Consider the following 6,839-nt stretch of genomic DNA (forward strand, 5'->3'; position numbering starts at 1 on the left):
CTTCCTTCCATACGGCTCGGCGTTTCTCGGTTTTTCTGAAAATCGAGTTTTCTGAAATCAACAGTCGGGCCGGGCATCTTTACCGAAAGTAAGAAGCTTTAATTTGTCATGCCATTTTTCAATTAATAGGAGGTACTGCTCATTGGGAGAAATTGCAGGATCGAGTATCATGCACACAGTATGTGAGGAGGAATTATGCGGACGTATTTCTAGTAATTGGGTGGGCTAAGGCCGAGGATTGTTACCCTCACTCAGACCAGTAGAATTTGAAAAAGAGTCTCCCGTGGCTTCAATTACAGGCGGAAGGGGCGAATTTGGGGATTCGGCAATGAGCTCCAACGATCCTTTTCATCTTCCCCCTAACGTTTATCGCAAATCTAGACATGTCGTCAAAGGCAGAATCGTGATCTCGGCCGTTATATTTCTTCTTCTTCTGGTTTGGTTCGTCTTTTTGCTGCACGCTTATGCAAGATGGTTTCGGAGGCATCCTGCTAGTTTTACCAGAAGGAGATCGGCTTCTAGGCGTCGTCGGTTTCATTTTACAGGCGAAGAACCAGCGACGCTGCGGAACGTAGGGTTGGAATCTGCGGTGATAGAGACTCTCCCACTGTTTGTATATAAACCGCAGAATTTCATAGATGCGCTGGAGTGCGCGGTATGTCTGTGCGAGTTGGAGGAGAATGAGAAAGGCCGGCTTTTGCCCAATTGCGGGCATAGTTTTCATGTTGAGTGTATTGGCATGTGGTTTCTTTCGCATTCCACTTGTCCCCTCTGCAGAATCGGCGCCCGGCCAGATCAGCCAGTATTGGAATCCGCTAGATTGCCGCACATTTCGGTTACGATGTCAGCGCCAATCCCTTCAGAAATCCATGATACTGCAAGCTCTGGACACTGCAGAAGCCAGCAAATAGGAAAGCCAGACGCAGATGAATGATCGAGGAACCTCGGGTGGAAGAAAAAAATTAATAATATCTCAGATTGGCTTTGAAATAGCCAAGAATCAGGAGGGCTTCCCTGGTTCGGCGAAGTCCAGTTTGCAGTCGTCTTCGATATTTCCCATTATTCGCGTTGAATCGCTTATGCGGATGTCCAGCAGAGACACAAAGGAAGATTTTGGGATCCGATCATTCAGGTTCTGAAATTCTCAATGGAAAATATACTGGTCCTTCTTAGGACCAGTACAGTTTGGCAACCATGTTTTAAAATATAGGGATACATTATGATATGTTACCAATATTACATTGCTATGAAGAAATACCCTGTACTTAATACTATCTTAGTTCAATCCAAAACAGGATCATGGTATTGTGATTAATAAGCTCAATCTTTATAATTAATGTAAATTTATATGATCTTAGATTATCCGAATTCAGTGACGTGAAAATCCAATTAGAAAGCAGCCTGATTGGTTTTAAAATAAAAGTCAAGGGAAAAAAAATCACAAGGACATTTTTCTCAGAAGGGTTTCTGGAATATGGATGAAAAAATTGAAAGAAAATTTTTTCTATTCAAGAATTCTCTCTTCCTGGTACATAACTTTTTTTTCGTTCCTGGTACATAACTTTTTTTTCGTTGCAGAATTCCTAGGTATGTCTTTCTTCTTTTTAGTTTTCTAGCATATTCCACATTTACCTTTTCTTGTGGTAGAAATGATCATTTTTGCATCTCCGAATTTTTTGGATTAGCTATACGCTATCTTTTTATCTTTCTGGTTGATTGCTTCCTTCGAAGCACATATCTTGCTGTCTATCCCCCTACTATGGGTTTTTTTTACCATCCGTCATGTCAGGACTTGCTTACTTTTTCCCCTATTTTTTGTTCAGGGTTGGTTATATCTTTTTATTAGGCTATATCTAGATGTAATTTGTTTGTTTTATATCTCTTATATAATACAATCAAGCTTTTTTCGTACTTCAAAAAAGAAGGAAAAAAATGGGCACAAATTTTCGTTTATAAATGTGACTCTATGCAAGGTTTAAGTGTTTACCTCTTCTATTATTTTTGCATCATTTGGAAAGTTGTGGTTATTGAAAAATAAAAATATATATTTAGATAATTCAAAAGAGAAAATAGCTACAAACTTAATCAATCATTAAAACTTATCATTTGTCATTTATGATTCATATCATCCATCACTGCAACCACTAAACTGTGTTCTATCTTTAATCTCCCTCCTCTCTCTTTATATATTATATTTGTATTTTTTTTTTTTATTATGAATTTATATTTTTCTTCCTTCAATCCTTTGTTTAAATGCAATATTATTTTTCCTTTTTCTTATTTTTCCTTGTGGTTTCTTCTTTCTAGTCTTCCATTCTTCTCAATTAAACTTGTTCTATCAATTTCACTTTCTTCTGTTTTCTCTTTTGTATCTTTTATAATTTTAATAATTTAATGATTTGATTTTAATTTTCTTACCCTATCTTATATATATATCATATACTCTCGCTAGCAGGTACAAAAGGAACTCTGAAGATCTTGCGGAAAATTTGTTTGGGTCGGAGCTAGTCAAGCTCTGTAGTGCTCAGGATCTCATAATTTGCAATGGCCTAAAGAAGTGGCCCAATTCTAGCAAGATGACATGCATCCATGGACTTGGTAGCAGCGTGGTAGACTACGTTATTTCCGATCTCCCATTATACAACGAAATAATAAATTTTGACATCTTAAACGACACTCTGATCATAGGCCTTTACTTATAACTCTCAATTTTGTCATGCATAGAGTTCCCATAGAAAATAATACTTATAGCCAAAAGAACTTAATATTTGATAGAAATAAATATGATCTCTTTCTAAATGAATTAAAAACTAATTTGCTTCCTTTATCTAATATAGACAACATAGAAGACCTCTATCATAATTTTACTACAACCCTCTCATATTCTATTAACAAGTTCTCAATTGAAGTTTCAAATAATAAAAGAAATAGCAAAACCAATCCATGGTATGACAAAGATTGTAAAAGTGCAAGGAGAGCAATTAAGGACGAAATAGCAAAACCAATCCATGGTATGACAAAGATTGTAAAAGTGCAAGGAGAGCAATTAAGGACGTTGTTGATGAATCTCTTAAAATGGACAAGATAAAAATATACAAAGCCCTAACTAAAAGGAAAAAGAGGCAGTACATTCGTCAAAGACAGGAGAATCTCTTACACCTCTCTAAGGTAGCTCCTAAGAAATTTTGGAGGCAGATTCTAACTAGGAAGACTAAGGATAATAATAAAATTGCTCTTCACGATTGGAATTCCTAACTTAAAAAGCTTTATGAATCTCCAAATGTCATGGATAATTTGGAAACCCTTCTCACAACGAAAGAAGTTTTCTCTTTAGAAGACATGAAGTTTGGGGTTAATCGCCTCGCTAATGGGAAAGCTAAGGACATTGAAGGTTACCAAGTGGAAATCTTAAAAATTGGAGGTCCTGTCCTCATCCCCCACATCTACAAGCTTTTCAATCAAGCAGTCAAGCAAGGGTTCCCTAAACCTTGGACTGAGAGCCTCATTATCCATATTTTTAAAAGTGGGGATACAAATAACCCCTCTAATTATCGAACAAATATGATCAGCCCTCTCTTAGCCAAGTTATATGGTAGTATTTTGGAAAAGAATTTAAGCATATGGCTTGAAAGTGAAGGTAAGCAGGCTAAAGGCCAAGCAGGTTTCAGAAGGCATCGCTCAACAACAGACCACCTTGTTACGCTTAGGATCATTGCGGACGAATGCCGTAATGATAAATCCAATTTATTTTGTTTCTTTGTGGACTTTAGAAAAGCTTTCAATACGGTTCCTAGATACAACCTTTGGAATAGATTAGAAGAGCTAAAGGTTCCTCTCGAGTTGAGAGCTGCCGCTATAAGGTTATAAGTGAATGTAATTGCCAAGCTAAAGAGCAATGAAGGGTGGTCGAAAGATATTAAGTGTAACATCGGAGTTAAACAAGGTTGCCCCCTCTCCCCTACCCTATTTGGCATTTACATCGATAAGCTCGAAGGCTATTTAGGGGAAGCAGGATATGATGGCACGATCTTAGCTAGGATAGTCGTCATCCTTCTTTTTTATGCTGACGACATTGTTCTTTTGGCAAGGTGCCCATCTAATCTTAATAAGCAACTCAGACTTCTTAAGGATTTCTGCTCTACCATGGGTATGACTGTTAACACTAACAAAACAAAAGTTATGATTATCAAATCCAAGAAGGAAACTTACGCTAATTTTATGTATGACAATAATAACTTGGAGGAAGTGTATTCTTACAAGTACCTAGGAATTGATATTCTTCACAAGCTCAACTGGAATCATAGCATTGAGAAAAGGATTAATGGGGGGTGGAAAGCTTACTTTGGTCTTGAAAATAATTGTAAAATAGGAAACCTTGTAATGTGGGATAAAAAGAAGTTCCTCTTTGAAACTTTAGTCACTCTTGTTATCTTATATGGCTGTGAGGTTTGGGGTTGCAGCATCTACAGAGAATCATGGAGAGAGATTGAGCAAATCCAGAAGCATTTTATAACTTATAACCTGAAAATTAAAAGTAATACACCCTATCCTATTCTCCTTATAGAAGCAGGTCTTTCCCCTATTGAGAGCCTAGCTATGCTTAGGTTTCTGTTGTACAAGCACAAAATCAATAACATAGACGATCATAGACTTCCTAAGCTAGCTTTAAATTCTAGCGAAAACCACCTAAGGCTCAATCAAGGGTGGCATAAAGACACAAGGGCCTGGTTAAACTATTGGGAGATCAACGAAAATAATGCATTGCAAAACATAAATAACATTAAAGATATTGTTACTTCTAAGTTCAAAGAAAAAATGTGGTGTGAGAAAGACCTAGCGGCTAAAAGAAAATTAAGTTATTATAAGAAGGTCATCAACCCCACCCTAGAAGATCAAAAGTATCTCTCTATTTTAACTAGCTCAAAGAAGAAAATTAATATAGCAAAGATTAGAACGAATTCTCATGAGCTCCATAGTGAAACAAGTCGTTGGGCAGTTCCTAAAACGCCATGGACGGAAAGGATCTGCCATATATGTGAGAATAGGAACATAGAGGATGAAAACCACTTCCTCTTAGAGTGCCCCACATATAACCACATTAGACCTCAGTTTCACAATCTTTGTTACAATATTGACATTCCTAGCCTTTTACAATGTCAAAATTATAGTAAGCTCTGGAGGATTCTCTCCAAGCTTTTTGAGCATAGGAATAAAATCTTAAATCAAAATAGATAATTTGTTTCTTTAGGTCCGATAGACCATTATTTGGTCTCAGCAAACGTTAACCACCACCATCATCATCATCATAATATTATGAGTCCAAATTATCAATTTTTTTTTAATAATAAATAAAATTTCATTTTATTGATTTATTTATTAATTTTTTACTTATCTTCAAAAATATGAACACCTATTAAATTTGTTCATTCTCAATGTACGAGATTCATACAGAATAGTTTCTAAACGAGAATGGGAAATTCATACCGATGCGAACACATTGCTTCAATGTCAAATTTATTGGTGGGCGATTTTTGGATTTGCATAATGTAGGAAGATTTATGTAGTAAGTATTGTTGGTTGGTATGTTTTTCTCCAAATTAATTGGGCTGATAATATTTTACGTTTTTAACTATGAAAGTAATTATTATTTTTTATTATTATAATTTTAGATTAAAATATTATTGGTTTAATTTAAAAAAATGTAATTTATTTTATTAATAAAAATAAAATTAAAATATTAATTAAAAAAAATTATATAATTAATTTATTTTTAAATTTAAAATATAATTTAAAATTATATTATAATATAAAAATACCATTTAATTTATAAATAATACCTAAAATCATACAACATTTTATACCTATATTCTCTTAATTTACTTCATTTTGAATGGAAAATTATATTACAAAATTTATGTTAATGGAAAAATCATAATTTAATAAAGATAAAATATATATTTCTAAGTCTTCAAGCTTACAATAAAAAATTATTAATCTTTTTTTTAATTTAAAAATATCTATCAATTGACCCTTTAACTGATCCAACACTTAAATAATAATAATAATAACCTAACGTAAACTTAAACTTATATTATTAGTATTCAATATTTCTGGCTATCCATATCCTCTTGAAACTAAAGAAGCATCCGAAAACTGCGCGTTCTCTTCGTGGTAGGCTACATGTGATCTAATTACAACTAAAGTCTCTCTGTTACTCTGTTCACCTGGGAGGCTTCCATCTGGCAAAGCATCATCTCGATTCTCTGTGACGTGAGTCTCTGAAAGATTCTACACTCACCGTATGGCACTGGGTTACAATTTCCTCGCGTTTGAATAAAATTTTCTGCAACGCTCACTTACGACCTAGGATTCCGCTCCATCAAATAACATGCACTCATATATATAGATATTATAATAAAGTTCATGTGATATCCGGTTAAAAATTGTTAAAATGACGTTAAGATGTTATATTCGTAAAAATTAGATACCAAAGACTTTTCAGAATTTTAAAAAATTTTATATTTTCAAAAATATAGTAAATTAAAAATAACAAACCTCTTTAAAAATTATATATATATATATTCCTTGAATACTGGTACTAGATTAAACTTTCAGCAAAACACGTGCTCACGAATTATTTCACACCGTAGACAATGAATCACGCCGAAAGATATTTAAAAAGGAGGCCGGCCTTCGATGTAGTGTTGAAAAATTCAACCAGAGAAAACAACAGTTGAGGGAAACATATAATATCACTTGTACAGTAAATTTTGAGATTATTGAGGGAAACATATCATATCACTTGTACAGTAAATTTTGAGATTATTGATTTCCAATTA

The 6,839-nt window shown here is 34.2% G+C and overlaps 1 pseudogene; it reads left to right on the forward strand.

Moving 5' to 3' along the window:
• The first annotated feature begins 328 nt into the window (after positions 1 to 328).
• LOC149161693 (RING-H2 finger protein ATL2 pseudogene) lies at positions 329 to 934 on the forward strand (annotated as a pseudogene).
• Positions 935 to 6,839: the final 5,905 nt, after the last annotated feature.

The sequence above is a fragment of the Pinus tabuliformis genome, chromosome 5_2 (genome assembly GCF_031772625.1).
Source record: "Pinus tabuliformis cultivar Carrire ecotype Pingquan chromosome 5_2, CPIR1, whole genome shotgun sequence".
NCBI lineage: Eukaryota > Viridiplantae > Streptophyta > Pinopsida > Pinales > Pinaceae > Pinus > Pinus tabuliformis.